The sequence below is a fragment of the Dipodomys ordii genome, unplaced genomic scaffold (assembly GCF_000151885.1).
Source record: "Dipodomys ordii isolate 6190 unplaced genomic scaffold, Dord_2.0 Scaffold83, whole genome shotgun sequence".
Taxonomy (NCBI): Eukaryota; Metazoa; Chordata; class Mammalia; order Rodentia; family Heteromyidae; genus Dipodomys; species Dipodomys ordii.
In genome coordinates, this window is record NW_012267299.1 from 8,166,121 (window position 1) to 8,189,463 (window position 23,343).

Genomic DNA, 23,343 nt, shown 5'->3' on the forward strand with positions numbered 1-23,343 from the left:
CACACACACACAGCACTGTAGCTGCTTGAGTGTTTGTATGTCTGCTGGGAAAATGACAAAGTTGTGGGTTTGAGGAGAGAACACTGCGGGTGTGTTGTGATTTCAGTTTTCGCAGGCTGTTCCAAGAACAGCACCTCCAGCTGTAATTCAAAGGTTACTGAGACTGGAAAATGTCTTGGAGGTTAGGAAGTTTTTGAAAACAATTCCTTAGTGTAAACTGTCCCCACTTTCAAATTCCACAATTAATCTAATCCTCCCCCCATCTTCCTTCTCCCCCCAATTGTTGTACTGGCTCCGCCTTTCCTTTCTGCCCTTCCCCAGCTATAGTGAAAGGACATAAAATAGACTCTGTATCAGCCATGTTTCATGTTTTATTTTGCAGCAAGGGATTGAGCAGCTTTCTATATCCATAATTTTTTTATTTGGTGGTCTGATTTTCATATCTGTATCTTTCAGTTACACTAGAAAGAAACACATTCTGAGCTGTGGATGTGTTAGCTGGGAAACAAAAGAACATATGCACAATAAAACACAGTTCAGCAGGAAACGTGGATTTAATAAATTGCATTGTGTGAAGCTCCCATTTCAAATGGACTGGTACTACCCAGGACCAGCCCCATGAGAGGTAGGCTCACAGTAATGGCAGTGGTTTTTTGTGTTTTTTTTTTTTTCCCAAAGATCTCTGTTTTGTTTTGAAAAGGAAAAACTGCTAAACATTATTTCTTCCTCACGTACAAATCCTACGTAAGGTAGGATTTTGTCCTTGAAAATGGTAAGGGTTACATTAGATGGATTTCTGTGGTGCAATAAATTAAAAAAATGTTTTGCAAAGCATATCTACTATGTATATTTCATCTGATTGGTTAATATAATAACGGAAAGAAAGCCAGGTAGTTTTCTTTGTGGGAATTTTGATTATACTCACTTAAAATGTATGGATAAGTCTGTAACTTGTTTCATACGTAATTTTATTTTGTGTTGTGGTGTTGTATGGCAAACAAACAGAGAAGCCACATTTTGAAAAGTCAGGAGTCTTTATTAGAAGTGCAACGGTTGCCGGCAGACTCTTGTCATAAAGACCTACAGTTCCTCGAATACACTTAATGCTGCCATGAGAGCAGGAGAGGAAAGAAAGAACCGACAAACAATACCAACAAACCAGATCAAACCCAATAAGATGCCATGTTAGCCAGAGAAGAGCCAGGAGACAGGACAAGAGCAAGAGGCATGGGATCCCAGCAAATGAGCTGATCTGGGCCTAAATCAGGACAGGGTGTCTCAAGAGTTCAAAGGACAGGACAGACAGGCCCAGGAACCTATCAGCCAAGTCCCTCCTGCTGGGAGCGGGACTTCCCCTTCCGCTACCATGAAGATAAGATGGCATCAGTTAACCCCAACTCCCTATGCACCACATAGCCAGGATGGCGCTGACCAGGTCCAGCATCCCTGCTTCAGTGGATATCATTTTTTCCTCCCTTTCTGTTCTCCTAGCTTTCATCTTTTTTTTAATTTTATTTTTTTACATATTCATAAAAAGAAAGGATTCTGCCAGCGAGTCCCATGATGTGATAGGTCCTGGATGGTGATATCAGAGGATCCAAACTCCTTGCGCCTGAGTTTGTGCATGTGAGTGAGTGTTGGTTGGTGTATTTTGGTACTGAGAGATGGGATGGTGGTGAGGATGGGTTAACAGAGCCAGAGCCTTTTACACAAGACCCTGCCTCCCTCCCCATAAGGATAAAACACAGGACTTAGATGATAACACTGACAACACAATACAGATCAATGGCTCCCAGCTCCCATTCCATTCACCATTTCGGCATGGGCCTTGATTACAAGTGTGTCTCCCTGAGTGGTTCCTTTCAGTTATGTCTGCCATCACCCCATCCTCTCTCTACTTATTCTCCAAATAGACAGTTTCCTCCTGCTTTACCTTCTTTTGGTCTCCCTATATCCCTTCCTCACGCCTGGAGATCTCACCTACAGTGCCCTGTCCTTGATTTGCCATGTCCTAGAGATACTGAGGTCCTGAGGTATCCTTCACTTCACGCAGTCTAACAGGAAGGCCAGAAGCCCCCAGAGTCGGGATGTGTTGGGAGATGAGGCTTAGGTTCACGGAACACTAATTGGCAATAGGAAGTGCTTGCAAGCCTAATGAGGGATAGACATCAGCAAATGGGGTTGGCAGTCAACTGACGGGGAAAGCTCAAGGAAGGGTTCATTTAGAAAAGAAACAAAATTAATTATTTTCAGGTGTGTGAATTTCCCTTATGGACAGAATTACCATGGGGTTTGGTGGTAGGGAAGTTGTAAGACTTTATGGTTTTGTTTTTTGTTGTTTTTTGTTTTCTCTTTCATTTTCCTGAGATCTGGCCCACTTCATAGTGAGGAAGCAAGCATAAGTGAAGTGAATCTGATTATGGACATCATTCTAACCCTGGCTTAATGAGCCATGGAAACAAAACAGCTCAAACTCCTTTAACTACTGTAACCCAACACCGGAGGCATGGAGAGCACCATGGCTTTGGTTACACGGGTTTGCAGCACAGGTTTGGCTTCAGCATTTGAACTCTTCAGCAGGAGAGCTGCAATAACTCAGTGCATCCTGTAGCAGGTAGAACTCTTATGAAATTGATGATGATGATGATGATGATGATGATGAATGATGAACTTTCCAAAATGCAAACAATAAAGCTCTTCATTGGTTCTCCCTAGATTTATTCATATGGAAATGGGACCTACAAAGGTGTGATCATGTGTAGATAGATACTTTTCAGGGAAGAACCAGAAGCTGAGTTGGGGTAGGAATGTTGTTTCCCTTCCATGACATTTTCCAAACGTTATAACTTCTCCTTAGCATCTGAGAAAACAAGTTAGTTGACTCAATAGTTTTAGAAGTACTTGAGAGGCTATAAACCCACACGATACCTATTAAACATTGTTGCTGTCATTATTTACCATAGCTAAGATCTGGAACCAACCCAGATGCCCCTCAGTAGATGAATGGATCAAGAAAATGTGGTATATATACACAATGGAATTCTATGCCTCCATCAGAAAGAATGACATTGCCCCATTTGTTAGGAAATGGAAAGACTTGGAAAAAATTATATTAAGCGAAGTAAGCCAGGCCCAAAGAAACATAGGTCCCATGGTTTCCCTTATTTGCAATATCTAGTATATGTATGAGTCAAGCGGAAAAGGTCAGATAATGTGATGTTAGGAAAATGAATCCTTAGATATGTATTTTAATGTTTTTTATCTCTTTGTTGCTTTGTATGTCCCTCCCCCACAGTATAACCCCTGCTTTCACTATATTTGATGTCAGTATAACTTGTGGAGGAGATGGGGAAAAACAAGTGTACGCATTATCCTGCCCATGTAATTGTAACCCCTCTGTACAGTATGTTCACAAATAAAATAAAATAAATTTAAAAAAAAATTAAAAAAAACATTGTTGCTGTCTTATACTGGTTGCTCTGAGATTTAAACAACTCATGATATGTCAGATAGTATATGAACAGTAGAGCCAAGATTTGGAACCAAGTCTTTCTAACTTTTATAAGTCTGTTTTTAAGGGCTGGGGTAAGTGATACTGCCTAGGTACCAGTTACTTCCATAATGAATTACTTCTAGAGCTTTCTTTGGCACAAAGTTAACCAAACTTAGAATTTCCCAATTTGCAATGGCACATATACATTTCATATCTGTAAAAGTAGATGGGCAGGATGTGGGAGGAGCAGAGCCTTCAAAAGTAGGGTAAAATCTTCGCTTTGGTGCTAATGCTAAGAACTCCTATGTTAAAACCAGGGAACTTGGCAGTTAAGGTTCTAAATGCACTGGAAATGTCATGGGGATTGGAACCAATATTTGGGTGTCAGACAACAGTATGAGAACAAAGACGAAATGTGATTAGTCAAATGAAGAACTAAGAGGTTGTAGAAAATGCTGATTATGGAAGAGGAACAATGCTTATCAGGAAAATATTTATCTGATGGTTTATTTCTTTTACTCAAATGAATTACTTGAATTGATAGAAGATTAATATGAATTTTGCCAATACTAAGTTAACCAAAGAAGATAAAATAGAGATGCTTTAGAATTTTTTTTTTTTTTGTCGGTGGTGGGGCTTGAACTCTGGGCCCGGGTGCTGGCTTTCAGCTCTTCAGCTCAAGGCAGGTGTTCTACTACTTGAGTCACAGTACCACTTCCGGTTTTCTGGTGGTTTATTGGAGATAAGAGTCTCACGGGCTTTTCTGCCCGGGCTGGCTTTGAACTGTGATCCTCAGATCTCAGCCTCCTAAGCAGCCGAGATTACAGGCATAATCCACTGGTGCCCAGCGTTGGAATAATTTTTAAAGACAAGATTGTATATGAATTAGAGAAATCCTGAGACATAGAAGCAGGACTAACTGTGCATGCAAATGGAGATTCTTTCTTGTTTGATTGTTCTTTCAGAAATTATACTATCAACACACGCATACCATAACCATGGAGCAAAGAAAACCTCCACTCACTTTGAAAAATAAGAATTAGAAAGTGAACAAAAAGAGACAACTTAAAATTGCAGCAGCTTATTATACTACAGAGCTAGATAAGTCAAGGATCAATTCTAATGCAAGATGTGTCAAGCCATGAGGGCTGCTCAGTGGAGAGACAGTTTTAATCAGTATAGACTAGACAGAAAAGTGTCTCTAGCTAGTTCCTAGGGTAAGATTTTCCTGAGCTGTTTGAGGAACAGCCCTAAGGCTAGCAGTAAGGTAATGTGCCCTGGAAACAACAGAGAGCAAGGGAATACATGTTTTACTGTACCATAGAAAATATAAACTTTAAAGAGAAATGGCCAGCTGTTATAAAGTATATAACAACTTATAGACATGTTGGAACTTATGGCCATGTTGGAATTTACTGTGTGTGTATGTCTCTGTGTGTGTGTGTGTGTGTGTGTGTGTGTGTGTGTATGAGAGAGACAGAGAGACAGACAGAGCTGGGGCTTGAATTCAGGGCCTACACATCGTCTCTTAGCTTTTACCACTCAAGGCTGGTGTTCTGCCACTTGTGCTTTTTTTTAATGCTTAGTTGGAGAGAAGAGCCTCATGGATTTTTCTGACCAGGCTGCCTGTCTATATATGAACTGTGATTCTCTGATCTCAGCCTCCGAAGTAGCCAGGGTCACATGCATGAACGAGAGACACTTAGCAGAAGTTAGTTCTTTAAACAAAATGTTTATTTTGGCAGTAGTGGGGATTTGAACTCAGAGCCTTGTGCTTCCTAAGCAATTACTGTACTACTGGAGCCACACTTCCAGGCCAGAAATTCAGTGTTTTGAGGGTCCATGGATTACTTAGTCTAAAATCACTTGCATTTATTCTGGAGAGCTGTAGTACAGAGCAGTGGTCTCTAGCTAGTTACAAGTAAGGCATACTGAGTGGTTTGTGGGAACCACCTTAATGTTCAGTAAGGCTACAAGGCCTTTTCTTTTCTTTTCTTTCCTTTTATTTTCTTTTATTTTTTGTCCATCATGGGGCCTGAACTCTGGGCCTGGGCATTGTCCCTCAGCTCTTCAGCTCAAGGCTAGAGCTCCACTACTTGAGCCACAGCGCCACTTCCTGCTTTTTTCTTTTTATGTGGTGCTGAGGAATCGAACTCAGAGCCTCATGCATGCAAGGCAAGCGCTCTACCACTGAGCCACCTTCCCAGCCCCAAGGCCTTATATTTTAAGTATAGTAAAAGTCATTGGATTGGAGGGGCTATTGTGCTGGCAAGCAAATTCTCCTCCTTATGCCCTCTCCACTGCCCCCCCCAACAGAATGAAAGATTTGATCTGAAGTGCATTCTATTGCTCTGTTATGAATACGCCCACCATAGCCAGCTTCAAGATGCTACGGCTTTAACAGTTCTTTTACAAAATTCTTAAATATATTTTTTCCAGCTGACAAGCTCCCATTCTGGCATCTCCCATTGTGCTAGAGATGCTTTATTTCTCAATGTCAGATGAATACTAGAACCAATAAATCATAGAAGCAATAAGTTGTGTCTAGCAAGCATGAGGTATTGATTTTCATTTGTAGCAAATGGGGGGGGGAAGGAGAAGGAAAAGATGACAAAAAGGAAAAAAAGAGGAGAAGAAGAAAGAGAAGGAGGAAGAGGAGGAGGAAGAGGAGGGGGAGAGAGATGTAGAGGAGGAGGAGGAGGGGGAGAAGAAGAAGAGAAGAAGGAGGAGAAAGAGGAGGAGGAAGAAGATCTTTGAGGACTAGTTTAATGAGGAAGTGTTTTATCAAGAAAGTAAAGCTTGAATTGGAACCTAAAGATACATTTAAGTAAATAGCAACAAGCATGCCAAATGTGATATGCAGATCTGGGATGTAGCACTGTGGTAAAGCTCTTGTCTAACAAATGCAATGTCCAGGATTTGATTCCCAGTACCAAAAAGAAAAAGAAAAGAAAAGACCAGGAAATGTGATATGAAGATATTGAATAATGTGGTGGGGTGAATGAGAGTTTTGTATGCAGGGCAGGGGGTGAGTAAAGCTACCTAGTGGGGATTTCAGCTGTAAAAGCTTCATAACTGAGATATTTTGGATTTTAAGTTAGCAGTAGACTAATGGACTACTCAAATAGACATAGCAACATTTTGGCAAACACAGTATTTCTAGGAATACTTTTCTGACAGCAATGAGACTGGAATAAAATAATTTGTAAATGAAATCTGTCTTGTGTAATAGGTCTTCAACTCAACGACAAACTTGGGAGATTTATAGCTCCTGTGTGGAGAAACTGTGTACCTGAATGTTGGGTAAAGGCACTATAAAACCAGAAGTATAGTAGTTGCTAGTATAGAGGTATAAATTCAGATGAATGAACCTCTGCATGCTGTAAAGTTTCTTTATTGGCATTTAATCTTAGTATTATTTTTGCTAATGATTATATCAAATAATTACCAGCTAGAGTTAATTATTTTTTTAAAAAACATGCCTCAAGCAACCTTACATTCTGGAGAAAGTTATCTTCTTTCTTCAAACTTTAAAGAGAAGGAATTTGAAAAACAGAAGCATAGATTCGGTTTCCGTTCAGAGCACATGTGTATTCTTCTTGCTCCTGTTGTACAAATTTCATTTGTACATTTCTGGATATTTGCCTTGTACAATGCAAATGACATTCATGATATGCTTTTGTTTTGGTTGGCTTATGTCAGTTATGTAGAGGAAGATTTGATTGTTATATCTCCACACACACTAATACTTTATTTCAACTGATTTCACCCCCTTCTGTCACACTCTGCACCCTTTTCTCTAAGAAAGAGCATCCCAAACAGGATTTCTTGTTCATCTTCACAGAGCACATGCATTGAAAAAAACCTGAGGGATGAGCTTTCTGAACATCATGTAGAAGCATTGTTTACTCTAGTTCTACAATGGAGGACGATGTGCCCAAGCCACTCCACCTTCGTGAATATGTTCACCCTGAACAAAAAATACAACTCTGTAGCATAGATGCTGAAGGCATGTTGTTAATGAGTTTGCACAAAAATTATGATTTTATTTGTGACATTTCTTTGTACATTTCCCGGCTAAATAGTGATTTGTTGTGAATATAGCATAAATTAATTTAAACTTTCTTAGATAAGGACTATGTGTGACAATACTAAGTATCCACCTTCCAGAATATTAGGGAAATTATGTGATTGGGATCTAAGCAAAGTTTAGGTTGCAGTTATTCTAGCTCTTAATTATTTATATAAGCAGAGATTATGGTTTATATGTATTATGAGTCTGGTAAAATAGTTGAGCCAAGTATTACTGTGGGTTTCATGAATAGGCAGTAAGCCTTCATATGAAGGACAACCTGCTTCACCAGCTTTTGCTTAGTGTACATGGTTTGTGTTGGTAAACTTAATATATACATATGCCTTAATTATTTACAGCAGTGTATATTCCAGCTATCTATGATTCAGCCCACAGCTTTTCTAGTGTCACTTTTCTTTAGAATGTGGATCAGCACCAGGAAGGAAACAACTAGGCCTCTGAGTATCCAAAATAGATGTTCACAGTGTTCACCCACTAAAGATAATGCACGTCATTAGCCACCAAAATGTACGTTTGTATTTTAGTGATGATTCACACAAACTCTCAGTCATGTGGTTCCAAACCTTCCAAATGTTTGTGTACATATGTACTGTTTTTTACCTCTGAAAAAGTAAATGTCTTTCTGCCTCAAATTACGTTCTTCAAAACCATTTCTATAGTCATTTATGTTCTGGTATTTATCCTTCATATCATCTTTGCAACTTTCTTTCTCTCCTTTAAAAAGAAATTGGAAAGAAAAGATACATAATATCTAATATAAAAATAACTTCCAGGAAGTAAGGGGGAAATTGTTCAGTGCCCGATAGTGGCCAGAGTAGCCAGCTTGTACTCAGTCACTCAGAATAATGCCATTTATGGAGTGCTTACCTCATGACATATATCCTAATCCTCACTACAAGTCTGTGAGAATGGGTATACTGTTGTTCTTGTTTTATAGCCATGGAAACTGAGGCATAGCACTGTAATAACTAGCCCAGGGTCACACAAGTAACAAGAACCAGTTTGTGTCTAAGTAATGTGAATCTGTTTTCATTGGATCTTATGGCATATTTTTTTTAATTTTATTTTATTTGTGAACATACTGTACAGAGGAGTTACAATTACATGGGCAGGATAATGTGTACATTTCTTACCAAGCATTGCAGCCTCCTCCTTTGTTTACCCTTCACATCCCTTCCCAGCCTCCCCCCTCCCCCCAATCCCAATCCTTCTCCTTCCTCCCCCTTCCCCCTCCCCCCCGCACCGACGTTGTAAAGCTCGTTTTGGACATGACAACTTGTACTTCTCATTGTTGCAACAGGTCCACCTGTATCCTTAAACAACTGGTATTTCCCCATCTCCTCCACAAATTATACTGACATCAAATATAGTGAAAGCAGGGGTTATATTGTGGGGGAGGGACATACAAAGCAACAAAGAGATAATCTTATAAATGTGTTAGAAACACATGCATGAAAGAAAAAAAACATTAAAATACACATCTAACGGTTCATTTTCCTGACATCACATTATCTGACCTTTTCCGCTTGACTCATAGATATACTAGATATTACAAATAAGGGAAACCATGGGACCTATGTTTCTTTGGGCCTGGCTTACTTCACTTAATATAATAATTTTTTCCAAGTTTTTTTATTTCCTAACAAATGGGGCAATGTCATTCTTTCTGATGGAGGCATAGAATTCCATTGTGTATATATACCACATTTTCTTGATCCATTCATCTACTGAGGGGCATCTGGGTTGGTTCCATATCTTAGCTATGGTAAATAATGCTGCAATGAACATAGTTGTGCTGGTAGCTTTAGTGTGGTCTTGTTTGTAAACATTTGGGTAAATGCTTATGGCATATTTTTGACCAGAGTGTACATTTAGCTTTATCTTTCTTAGGAAAAAGACAGAAAGAGAGAGAGAAAGAGAAGGAAGAAAGGAAGGAAGGAACGAAGGAAGGAAGGAAGGAAGGAACGAAGGAAGGAAGGAAGGAAGGAAGGAAGGAAGGAAGATTCCCACCATATTTTGTTATTTATATTCTGTTTGCAGGTGAAGATGCTCTGGTTGGCTATTTCCATAGGTAGATCTGTCATTTGTAGTTAAGTATGGAATAAAGAAAGGAGAAATTAAGAGAATAAAGAGCAAAGGAGAGAGAAAGTAGGGGATAAAAAGGAAGGAAGAAGGCAAGGAGGCAAGCAGGAAGGAAGGAAGGAAAAAAGGAAGGAAGGAAAGCAAGGATGGAGGGAGGAAAAAAAGGAGGAAGAGAGGAAAGAAGGGCTAATCCCTATGTTTTCCCACTACAATTTGTTGTAGTTTTGCTTTACCTCAGTTGTTCAGACTATCCTTGTGTTATTTTTTTGTATCACCTCCAAATCCATCAGAACTCCTGATGCCGCTATGTTCAGAATTGTCCTGGAGCCCAAGTCTTTCTCACCATGTCTATAGCTACTACCCTATGGTGAGCTATGATCATCTCTGACTTGGATGGTCACAATCCTCAGGGCAACCCCACTTCTTCTCATGTGGTTCTACAGTCATTCAAGATCATGCCACTCCACTGTTGGCCACCTTGAAATGGCCTTCAATTTCCCTGCAAGTGCAAAGTGATCCTTGTGGTCTACAATGTCCAATTTGCTTTGGCACCAATTTCATCTCTAGCCTTGATTCTCACTTTTCCATCCTTCATACACTCAGCTCCAGCCACTCTAGCCTCCACTATGATACTAAAGCGTCTCAGGCATAATTTTGTCTTAAGAGCTTTGGTGAATTATATATACTCCAGGGTCTGGCTCCTCAGCTATACAGTTTCAGTAAGATACCATAGTCCCTAAGTATGTTAACTCCTGTCAAAGCTCAAAAGAAGTTTCATGTCACCATGCCAGCTCATTTTTCTAAAGCTATACAATTCTTTGCCATCATGGTACACAATTCTCCCCTCAGGGATAAGTGAAGAAGATTCCATTGTCAAGTAGCCTGGGTTAGGGTAGATATAATTACATGTGATCAGAAAGTCTGGGTGACTGGGTTTTAGGACCTAATATATCCCTGTGACCAGCAGGGATGTTAGTGCCATTGACAGTTATTGGCCTGGGCCAGCTTGAGACTCTAGACTGATCTCCTAATTTGATCCTGAGGCTTGGTAGGAGATTTGATTTGGCTCATTCTGGTCTGTAAGAGGAAAATTTCACTCTTGTACTATGCACTTTCTCCAGATCCAGCAAGCCAAGAATTATTATGGGAAGATTTTAATATAATCTTGGTGTAACAGGCTCAAGGCATATACCAGCCCCTGCAGCTAGCACGGCAAGAGATGGAGCATGAGCTAAGCTGAAGCCTGTATTACCCTTGTGAGCAGTCTCTTCTGTAGGTCAGACATGGTCAGACATGATGAAGAAGTGATCTGAATCCTGACCTGTCTGACTCTCAGCATTCTGTAACTTGGTACTCATGAGCAGATTCACTTGTATGCTCTACATTCAGTGACATCTGACCAGGTCTACCCCACACACCTATTCTTTAGTTTCCCGGCATTTGTTACAACTGAACTTACATTGTTCTTTCTGTACATTGTGTTGTTACTGTTATGGAATGAAGATTTTGCCCAGGAAAAGGGAATTGTGTTCATGTTATACACCACAAGGACTTGAAGAACTAGTGCACATATGGCCCATATATGTTTCAAGGAAAACTTTTATTTTTAACAGTAAATACCTCTTAGGACAGCATTTTCATAGTGGGAGTCATGACCTATTTGTACATTAGGATATCAATTTAGTGGAGCACAACCAGGAAAGAAAGATACAGCAGAAAAAAGAAAGAAGTAATAAGAAAATGTATTTGTGTCAAAATGGCTATGCTTATAACACACACACACACACACACACACACACACACACACACACACACACACACACACACAGAAAATCCTTATCTGTGGGGAATACATTTCAAAACTCCCAACAGAGGCCTGAAACTGCTGATGGTATGGACACAGTCTTATGATAAAATTTAGTTTTTAATTATTCAAGTAAGAGATTAATGCCAATAGCAAACAAAAGATAATAAAATAGAATAATAATTACAACATATTTTAATAAGTTGTTCAAACTTAAACATTTTTTATTTCTGAAATTCCTTTTTCTTGATACTTTTTGCTATTTATTTGTTTGTGATGCCATCTTGTTAGATAACCTAGACTTGCTTCAAACAATCCTTCTTCCTTGGCCTCTTGAGTACTGGAATTACAGCATGCACCACCGTGTGTTCTTTTCTTTTCTTTTTTTTTTAATTTAGGTAAGTCATGGAACTTGAACTCTGGGCCTGGTCCCTGTCCCTGCATTCTAAAGCTCAAGGCAAGCGCTCTACCACTTGAGCCACAGCACCACTTCTGGTTTTCTGGTGGTTTATTGGAGATAAGAGTCTCAAGGCTTTTTTGCCCAGGCTGGCTTTGAACCATGATCCTCAGATCCCAGCCTCCCGAGTAGCTAGTATTACAGGTGTGAGCCACTGGTGCCTGGCTCCATGTTTTCTTTTACAGTCTTTGTTGTTGTTGTTTAACATTTTCACATCATAGTTGATTTATAGGAAACTACAGGAATCAAAATTTAGGATTAGAAGGTACTACTCTTTTTAATCCTCATGAATTGGTTAATATTTTCTAAGATTAGAAACTCCAAGAAACACTATAGTAGGTCTTCTCTAAATGAGAAGATAAAGTCAAGATGTTCATTCACTCTGTATGAATGAACATGAGACCTTTTCTTAATCCTCCTATACAAATCCATCAGCACATATACATCTACCTATACTTCCTCTCTCTCATACACAAGCACATGCATGCTGTTATCTACCTCAAGTACTACTCTAAAAATGAGGGTAACACAGGATTATTTTTATTTGTAGCAATTGTTTATTTGTAAGATGAATACTAAAAGTGAAATAGCTTTACTATAATTCAGCAGTGATTTTTCTGAATTACTATGGAAAACTTATTTCACACCCTGCAAAACCCATAAGGCAGAATTTGCTGTCCTAGTATTTTTTTTCATAATAGATCCAACAGTACAGAGTTAAGCTTACATCTCTTCTGCTATGTGGTATGTATACTAAACTATCTTTTTCTCCAACATTTGACTTTCATCTGAGAGAGTTGGAGGAATTTATGACTTGGTGCATTTGATGTGGCACAGTTCCACATGTGAGGGATGGTGATTTGGATAGCACGACAGAAGTGGGTGCCAAGAATAATTGGCTTCTGTATTGCGGAACCACTCAAATACTGTGTGTATCACAGTATGTAATTTGGGTGTACAAGATGTCTGTAGTTCAAAGCACTTTACTCCTCTGCAGTGGCAAGCTGAGCTTCCTGTTGGCTGGCTCCTTAGCTTTGCAGTAAAGAGGCTGGGTATAGTTAGAAAGAAAGCATCCCTCTAGTATGTGCATTTACACTATCCTGCAAAAACCAAAGAGTTCCAGGATCTTTCCTTCCTTCTCTTCTTTTCCTTTCCGTAGTTTCTTCTCCTTCTGTTCCTTCCTGCATTTCTCTCCCTTTGTTTCACTGTTCTTTTATCTTCTCTTCTCTCCTACTTTTCTTTCTTTTCTTCTATTGACTTATGCAAAGCACCTCTTTTTCTACTTACTGCTACTGCATGTCAGCTCTCTCAAGCACTTTCTTCACTATGATTAAGATTCTCCTGGGGCTCTGATAAAATGTGTAGATCGTAAGGCAACTTCTCATACATTTTTGTGTTTTTAACTAGTAGTCTGGGTAATTCTTATAATCAAGTTACTGAGATACACTAATCACATCTAACAGCTTTGGAATAAGGTGTTTTTAACAATACGTTCTAACACAGCTGTGTGACTTTGGATAAACTGCCTACACATCTCTGGTTTTTAATTTGTGAAAGAGGGATAGTATTGACTCATGGTTTTGCTGTGAGAGTTTCATGAATAATGCATGTAAAACACCTAACATAGTATTCTATCATGGTTTACAGACAGTTAATGTTAATTCCATGATCTCATTTCAGACTACTAAAGAATAATGCTCCCCCCACTCCCAAAGGTGTATTTCATTTTGGTATAATTTCCTTCTTGTTATTTTAAATAATTTCTTTTTGGTGGTACTGCAGTTTGAACTCAGGACTTGGTGCTTGCTGGGCAATCACTGTGCCCTCTACTTTCAACCCTTCTTGTTGTAGCCATTTTTGACATAAGATCTTGCTTTTTGTCCAGGCCTGCTTGGGGAGCAATATTTCTATTTGTACTTTCTGCCATAGTTGTAATGACAAGCATGAGACACTCTACTCAGCTTCTCCTGTTAAGATGAAGCCTTGCAAAGATTGTGTCTAGGCTGGCCTGGAACCATGATCTTCTTAAATGCAGCCTTTTGACCAGCTGGAAAAATAGGTGTTTGTCATCGTGCTATCCCAGACAGAAGAGACCATGAGACACTTATCTTCAATTAGCCAGCAACAAGCTGGAAGTGGAGCTGTGGACCAAATGCCAGAGTTCTAGCTTTGAGTGAAAAAGCCAAGTGAGAAAATGAGGCCCTGAGTTCAAGCCCCTGTACTGCCCTCCCCCCCAAAAAAATATAGAAAGCAACTCTGTTGAGTGTCTATGACTGAGAAGGTAGTTTATGCTTAGCTCCAGGCTCCTATAAAGAGACAGGTGGTGGACTCCATATTGTCTAGTTGGTAGCTGTTTTGAGACAGGAAGAAATCCAAAATTTTATGTAAAACTTTCCAGTTTTTCAACAGTGTGTGTGGGCCAAAGAAACCACATCTGTGGGAGAGATCCGGCCTGAGGAATGCCACTTTACAAAGTTGACCTAATCGCCCTTAATTCTCCACTTCTCTGGACTTAGTAAATTGTCCATTTAAATGGTTTGGGTACACAGTGTACCCTTTTTGTTGAGCTGTGGCTTTAGAAGATGGATAGATGATAGCTAGCTAGCTAGGTAGATGATAGATGACAGACAGACAGACAGATGAATGATAGATGACAGGGGCTGACATTTAGTTTTTCAGGTTCAGGAATTCTGATTTTCTCAGAACCCAATTTGGTTGGGTAGATTAGAAACAGTCAGGACTCATGAATGGAATGAGAACTATTAATTAATACGTGCAGGGCACCACACTGACCTGATGAGTTCATTCTCTTTGTCGTTTAGCCACTAGGGAAACAAATTCCTTGTTGGAAGCTTCTGTGGAGTCAGAAACTAGGAACAGGAGGGTTGTAAAGTGCTCTCTCCTGCCCTGGATCTTGAACATTGTCCTTTTGTGGGCTGAAATTTCAGGCTAGTGTTGTTGTCTCAGTCTAGCTATACCACTCACAAGCTACACCACTTCTCAAGTGTCCCCTATGCTCTCAAATTTGTACCCAGAGTTCTTGTTAAACTCTTACCCCAAGGAGTTTGATCCAATTATGTTGGGGGGTAAATCCTGAAAATGTTGCTTTTTTTTCTTGTTTTGGGGTGCTGATCCTGAGGCTTGAATTCAGGGCCTAAGTGCTATCCCTGAGTTTTTTTTTTGTCTGTTTTTGTATTTTTTGCTCACGGCTAGTGTTCTGCCACTTGGGCCACAACTCCACTGTTGACTTTTTTGGTAGTTAATTTGGAGATAAGAGTTTTCATGGACTTTCCTGCCTGGGCTGGCTTTGAGCCATGATTCTCAGAGCTCAGACTCCTAAGTAACTAGGATTATAGATGTGAGCCACCAGCACCTGGCTTGGAATGTTGCACTTTTAATGAGTTCCTCAGTCCTACTGCTGCTGCTGCTTCTATGACTGGGCAGCTAGGCAGGCACCTCTGGGTAACAGTGTCATTCTTAACAGATTGCTTGCTGTTCTCCCTCAGAAAAGTTATCACTCTTATCTGTGTCTCTGCTTTGATATGCGTATAGAATAATAGAGTCATAGCCAGATCCTAGGCTTGTATCTGGATCGTGGGTGCTTGGTTGGAAAATGTATACTTGGACAGTTTCTAAATTATCTATTTCTACATTGATAAGTCATTTGATTTGATTAAAATATGTGATTAATTCTTTTATTTCATCAAATGCAACTGGTTATAAGCCACATCTTGATTTTAGAGGATTTAAAATTTTGGAAACAAATATACATCTTCAGAATCATTGTAGTTAAGAAAAAAATAGGCCTGAATTCAGCATAGTCTGCCCTGGTTTTTGGTACATATAAAATTTAAAAGAAAAGATTCTAAGGTATCGTTTTGAAACAAATATAAGTTGAATTGTAAGCTTCTCTTTTCTAATTCCTGTTGAAAAATGCACTACTAGCATTGCAAACTATGGCTGACTTTATATTCTAATTGAAATTTATTATTGTATCCATTCGCTCTTATTCAAATATGACCCTACAATGACAGATTCTTACCTCAAAATGAATTTCTTTTTTGTCTTATTAGATCGGTAGGACTATGTACTTTTTTAAAAAGTTGATTATCAGACTTGTTATAATAATAATAATAATTGATATAATAATAATAATTATTATTATTTGCCAGGAAAGGACATTTCGTAAAAGGATTTTTCAGTTGCCTTGTCTTTATGATACAAATTCTTGTTCCTAAAACAAAATACTGAAATAAATGGCTTAATTTCACTAGGCATATTCATGAATATGTAAGAGGGTGACTGTAGAGACAGGAATTATAAATCTGTACCCCCCACTTGGAACTCTATTATTAGACAACCTGCTGGGGTTTATTTATTATTTCTAGAAACTTCACTGAATGGACTCCCATAGTTATGTAAATATTGCACTTGTCATCATTTCTTTCCCTAGACAAAGGGCATGCCACAAGAAGCTGACCCTCCCATTGGTATAATGTAAGAAGAACTTGAATCAAGTCACTCCAGCATTTCAGCAGTCACTTGAGAGCAGAGACTTCAAAAAGCTGCATTCTTAGAGGCTAATGTTGCACTATCCTAACAGCCTGGGATAAGCTTCTTATAGCCAAAGACACAAGACACAGAGGGACCAGTTTAACTGTGGTTTCTCATGACAAATTCAGAGAGGCCTTTGTGCTAATTGGTCATCTTCTGTCCACCAGATGCTTAGACTTTACATTGAATAAATAGCCTCTGAGGTTCTTGGCCAATTTGAAAGGGGACTGGATTTTTCTACTGATAGGGTAGTTCCAGGCTCCAGCAGTTTAATGGGCAAACAAAAGAGATATGGTAATATTTAAACCAAAGTGTTTCATCAACCTCTACAGACATAGAATTAGATAGACTAGATCTATTGTGACAAGCAGTTAGACTCTCAAGAAAATTATTCACATCTAATTAGAGAAACTGACATTCATTCATAGTAGCAAACAATGAAGCGTCTCTTGTGGCTCTAAATCTAGGATTGAACTAAAGTGAACATCATAGGTACACTCATGGCATTTTCTAAATTCAGTAGAATACGTATGAGAATGGAAGCATGTTTGACTTTGTTGGCCAAGCCACCCTGTCTCTTGGATAATCTTGGATACATATTTGTTGCTTTTCACAAATAATAATTGACCTACTCTTTGGAGTTCATTTGGAATTTCCCTATAAACAAAAGAAAGGAGGGCATTTGGGAGACAAGTATTAGCATGTGCAGTAGGCTCAATAATGTAATTCCAAGTGTTAGTGAAAGCACACGAGCGTATGAATTATGATCAGAGACTATGTTTGAGGATGATTCTGAGAACTGAGTCTCAAAAAGTGTTGGCCATAGCCAAAGGAAAAAAAGGTTAGAGTAATGCCTTTAAAGAAATAAAAAAGCCTCAAGCATTAAAAAAAATCTCTTTCATATAATGGGGGATACCATTTTGACAATTCCAATTTCAGGAGACAACATAACAATGTATCTGTATGTGTTTTAAAAGTCACCCCAATATAAAATGATGAAATTGTCTTTACCCATGGGTGTGGAACCTTCTCTGCCCCTACAGTCACTCATATCTCTCATTTTGGTGGTAATTCAGCAGACATATAAACATGTGTATATGACTTGTGGCAAATATAGTGATTCTCACTTTATAACGAAAGACGGTAAGTGTTACGGCTTGTGAGAAGTTATGACTGTAAAGCTTGAAGTGTGAGTCATGAGGTCTGACCCAGGTTGAAAGATAAGTCATTACTTATGTTGGTTAACTGAATTCTCTGGCTGACCTCATTGAAATCTGCTTTTTTAGTAGAAGTCTGGGTCTTTTCTGAGAGATCAAGGGTCTAAATTTTACTCCTATTTTTGAACTAATATCTTTGGTTTGTGACTTTGGAAAAACTTCATAATATTTCTGCTCTTGACTCTCCTCTTTCTCTCTGTACAGTATATATACATATATATGTATATGTATAAGTACATATGCATATATATGTGTATATATATTCTATCTATCTTTCTATACAGAACAAAATCTATCTAATATTGAGAAATTAATGATCATACACTATGGCAAAGACTAGTGGTACTGACTGATTTCCTTCATAGATTTCTTCATTTAGTCATCAATAAAATTACTAAATGAATCTTAATTATAGTGGGTGTTATCTAACCAACAAAAAAAGACTGCATTTTTGCTCCTCTTGTAATATAGACCTGGTAATGGTTAGATGATAGGTAGAATATCAGTGATATCATGCAACCTGTGTAGCCTTGAAAATAGAAAGTTGCAAGTTTACATGATAGTGGAGAAGATAATAAGAGTCTAGATCATTAGTACACATGATGTTTGACCTCTTCCTACATTTTCTTAATATGACACAAAAAAATAAACCTCTCTCTCATTGAAGCCTTTTCTGATGGCCTGATTTACTTTCTAACTCATGTACTGACATCAGGTTATCCTTGTATAATTTTCCCTCCTGATTTTGTCTTTGTAATATTGAAGACAATATTTGAGAACTTGGCTTGGGAGCTAGGTGCTGGTGGGTCATGTTTATAAACCTAGCCACTGAGGAGGCTGAGATCTGAGGATCAAGGTTAGAAGCCAGCCCAGGCAGGGAAGTCCCTGAGACTATCTCCAATTAAATACCAAAATTCAAACCCAAACCAAACCAAAGTGATAGAGTACTAACTTTGAGCAAAAAATCTTGAGGATAGCACCCAGGACCTGAGTTCAAACCACCAGGATTGGCAAAAAAAAAAATCAAAGAACAAATCCAAACACTAGAGTGGAAACTTTTGCAATGAGAGCCTCAAACAACATTGCTAAAATAATTTAGTCATTACTTATGTGATAAAACTACACAATGCACAGAACAGATAAGATTTAGGAGAAGAAAAATTGAGGAAATGTTATTTATCTAGAAAACCATACAATAAAAATATATACCAGGGCTGGGAATGTGGATTAGTGGTAGAGTGCCAGACCCTGAGTTCAAGCCCTAGGACTAGGACTGGCATGCATATATATATATATATATATATATATATATATATATATATATATGTTAGGAAATTGCAAGCTAAAAGAACTGATCTTCAGTAAGAGCAAGTTTATATTTTCTATTAAGATGGAAACCCCTCCTGCTCAGGGCACATCACACCTACCCTTGGGTCCTATAGGCTGCCTTTATAGTGTCATGATGATGACTGGGTCACTTTTAGCCTAAGTTGTTTTTGTGACTGACTTTTCTGGAATAGGATGTTTATTTGAGTATTTTATTATTGTAAAGATACTGTACAGAGGGGTTAGGTAATGAGTTAGGTAATGAGTACATTTCCTATGGAGCATTGTTAACCCCCCTCCTTTGTTTTTCCCCTACCATCTATTCCCTCCCCACCTCCCCAGCAGTCCCCCCTCACACCCCCCGACAAGTTATAAAGTTCATTTTCAACATAGTGTCTTGTACATCGCATGGTTACAACCTGTATCCTTGTTTCAGCATGTTGTTATTTCCCTTCCTTTCCCTAAATTAGAAAACTCTATATACAGATGCAGGGCACCAGAATCAAACAGGGGTTATACCTTGGGGGAAGAACATACAAAGAAACAAAAAAAATCACATAGTACATTAAAAACAACAATGACAAAGAAAAAAACCTGAGGAAGAGGATTTTTAAAGAGTGTCATTAGAAGGAGAGACTCAAGGCTTGCAACTGACCTTCCTTGAAAGTAGTCCCATCTGGAAGCTTTTACCAGTCAACATTTATCAGTATATTTAGCTACTAAGCAGGTTCTATTCTTGTCTTTAAAATAAACAAGCAAAAACATAAACACCATGCTAGCACTCATAAGTTACTTCCAGACACTCACCTGTAAGACAGAAGTTCTGATCTACAATAATTACATGATTCGTTTTGTAGATTTGTTTCAGCGACTCTTTTTCTCAGAAGTCATACTCTTCCATGATTATGCTTTGTTGTGATTTGTTTGTGTGTACGTTGAGAGAGTGGGAGTGGAAAGAGGGATGGGATGTTTGTAAAATCTACTGAACTGGGGCTGAGAAACCTATCACGACTCTGCTGGTGATTAAGCCTATCACTGTTCTGAAATTTTGTATCATGCTTTTCTAAAGTGTAGGAACTATTTTCAGAAAGAAGAACCTTGCTGTGGTTTCAATAAAAGCACTAACATGACATATCACCAGTCAAAATATATTACCCAAGCGATTTTGTTAAATCTATTTCTTGGCCATCAGAAATGTTGCCTCAGTTTTCAGGTATCTGTTTTTTCTGTAGGGTTGGTTTTGCTTGCTGCATGCGTTTGTCAATAATTACATCCGTGGTCACTGCCAGCCACACATCACATTTCAGAAAGCAAAAATTACCTTCTAAAAAAGTATCTATTTTGAAGCTCCACCTTTTATTTACCCAATTTTCTCCTGGTCAATAGCCAATTCTTTTTTTCTATTCCGCACCCTAGTGTATTTAAAGAGAAAATTTGACATTGTGTACTGTCATAGTGAGGAATGATACATACCTATCCTCACATTTGGTAATATGTCCTCCAGAATATATTTCTTCTACAGTAGTGTACTGATGACTTTATTCCCCATTTTACATGGTTCCCATGAGTTTTTTTCACTGTTTTGTCTTCATGGAGCTGAAGATAGAACCTACTGCGTAGCACTTGTAATGAAAGCTCCACCACTGACCTACATCACCCTTCATTTTAGGAAAATAAAAGACACAGAATTAAGACCTAGGTCTTAAGGGTTCGACTAACCCTTGTTCAAACCCTCTGTCATCTTAAGCTCACATTCACTGCAATTGAATTCTAGGCTACAAATGTATTTTCTCAATATTTCACAGGCATTTTGCTTTTATTTCCACACATTGGTGACATCTTGGTATATTTTCATAACCTGTTTTTCTTTGTAGAAGTTTTTACGAACTTCTTCCTGATTGCTGATGACTCAAAGTTTCATGTTAGTAGTTTTGGTCTACATGTTGAGTGTGGTCTTGGCACATACTTCACCTTTTCACTCCTTTCATGCATAGCCCTCAATTCTAGACTTTTCTTAATCATTATTTGTGCCTTCCATTTTTTTCTTTTCTCTTTTCTTTTCTTTTATTGTGAAAATACCGTACAGAGGGGTTACAATTACATGGGCAAGATAATGAGTACATTTCTTATCAAGCATTGTTGCCTCCTCCTTTCTTTCCCCTTCCCATCCCTTCACATCTCCCGTGTGTGCCGCCTCCCGTTCCCCCCCCCCACCAAAGTTGTAAAGTTTGTTTTCGACATAACGTTTTGTACATTTCTTCCTTCCTTCCTTCCTTCTTCCTTCCTTCCTTCCTTCCTTCCATCCTTCCTTCCTTCCTTCCTCTCTTTCTCTTTCTTTCTTTCTTTCTTTCTCTCTCATTCTCTTTCTTTCTTTCTCTCTCTCTTTCTCTCTCTCTTTCTTTCTTGCCAGTTCTAGGGCTTGAACTCAAAGCCTGGGGACTATCCCTGAGCTTCTTATGCTCAAGGCTAGCGCTTTACCACTTGAACCACAGCACCACCTCTGGCCTTTTCTGTGTGTGGTACTGAGAAATCGAATCCAGGGCTTCATGCATGCTAGGCAAGCACTTGACCACTAAACCACAATCCAAGACCTTCTCTTCTCTTTGCTTGATACTCCTATTAGTAGAGTGTTGTACTTTCTAGATAAAAGTCTTTTGATTTATTAATGTTTTAATTATTTGCATATCTTATAGAAAATTTATTTGAATTTATCTTTCAACTTTTCTATGGAAACTTTTACTTTTTCCATATTTTTAAAAGTCAATATCTCTCCTTTACTCCCTTTCAATAATATTTGCAATTAGGTAGGGCATATATTATCACCCACATATGCTTTTTGTCTTTACACCAACTTCAGTTGAACCCTGTCTTGTTTGCTACCTGAAGGAGAGAAGACTTCAGTTCTTTCTCTTACTAATATCTTACCATCCTGTTTCCCCACTTTTATACTTTGTTTCTATTTTTTTCTATAAAATGTTTTCATCTCGAGGATGCTTTTGTGTCTTATTTTATTTAGACCACATTACTTGTAAGATTCATTAATGCTATGTGTACTTGTAGTGTATACACCATGATCTTTGTGATGTATGACTATGTGATGTTTTCTTATATAATGAAATAATTTGTCTAATATGCTCATATTGCATATTTGGGAAGCTTCTAGTTTAGAAATATTATGAACAAAAGTAATATGAACATTCATGTCCATGTATTTTAATGTACAGAAGCATTTCCATGAGAGAACATATCTAGAAATGTTATCCTGGATTGAGCAAGTCTTTAATTTCACTAGATAAGAAGAAAGTGTTTAAAAATGTATAGAAGAAATATATTAGTATTTCTATTATAACATGTCCAAATAAAAACACTATCATCAGACATTTCTATTTGTTTCAAATATAAAGGCTCCATAATGAGATCTTTGCATTTGCAGGATCACCAATGAAAGTGAAAGTTACATACGTGTGTGTTTTATATATAATTATATATAACTGTACATCTGACATATGGAAGATATATTTTATATATTTTACCTATATGTGATATATTTCATATATTTGATATATATCATGTATTATATATAGATAGCTTAGGTATATGTCTCAAATATCACACACACACCACACACGCACAAACACACATATATACATATATACATATATATATATATATTTACAAATTTGAACTTGCTTTACCGTTTTTTGTATATTTTTTTTTGTTGGTTGTGGGGTTTGAAAACTGGGCCTGGGCACTGCCCCTCAGCTCTTCAGCTCAAGGCTAGTGCTCTATCACTTGAGCCACAGCACCACTTCCAGCTTTTTCTGTTTATGTAGTGCTGAGGAATCGAACCCAGGGCCTCATGCATGCAAGGCAAGCACTCTACCACTGAGCTACCTTCCCAATCCTTGCTTTGCCTTTTTAAGCTGGAGGTATGATCCAAGCCATAGAGTGCCTGCTTAGCAAGCATAAGGTATAAGTTCAAATACACCACCAAAATAATAATCCTAATGGTAATAACAGTAATAAGATAGCTATATTTATTTGATCATACTTTCTAATTAAAATCATTTCTAAATGTTACATTTGATCAGTTTAAGGAATTCTAGACCATATAAAATTAGAATATTTACCAAATGTGGCAACAAGAGAGGCAATATTAACCTTGCTGGTCGTATACTTAAACCTGGAAGGGAGTTCAGCAGCATCACCACAGTTACCACTTTTACTTCCTCCTTCATACCCAACAGAAAAGCATGGCTGTTGATTGTATTCCCAGACACTCTTCATAGAACATGGAATATAGAATATAAAAAAGTT

The 23,343-nt window shown here is 38.2% G+C and overlaps 1 protein-coding gene across 3 annotated transcripts in view; it reads left to right on the forward strand.

Moving 5' to 3' along the window:
• Nucleotides 1-23,343, forward strand: part of Pde4d (phosphodiesterase 4D, cAMP-specific) — a 1,420,835-nt gene that overhangs the window by 1,298,425 nt on the left and 99,067 nt on the right. The window lies entirely within an intron of this gene.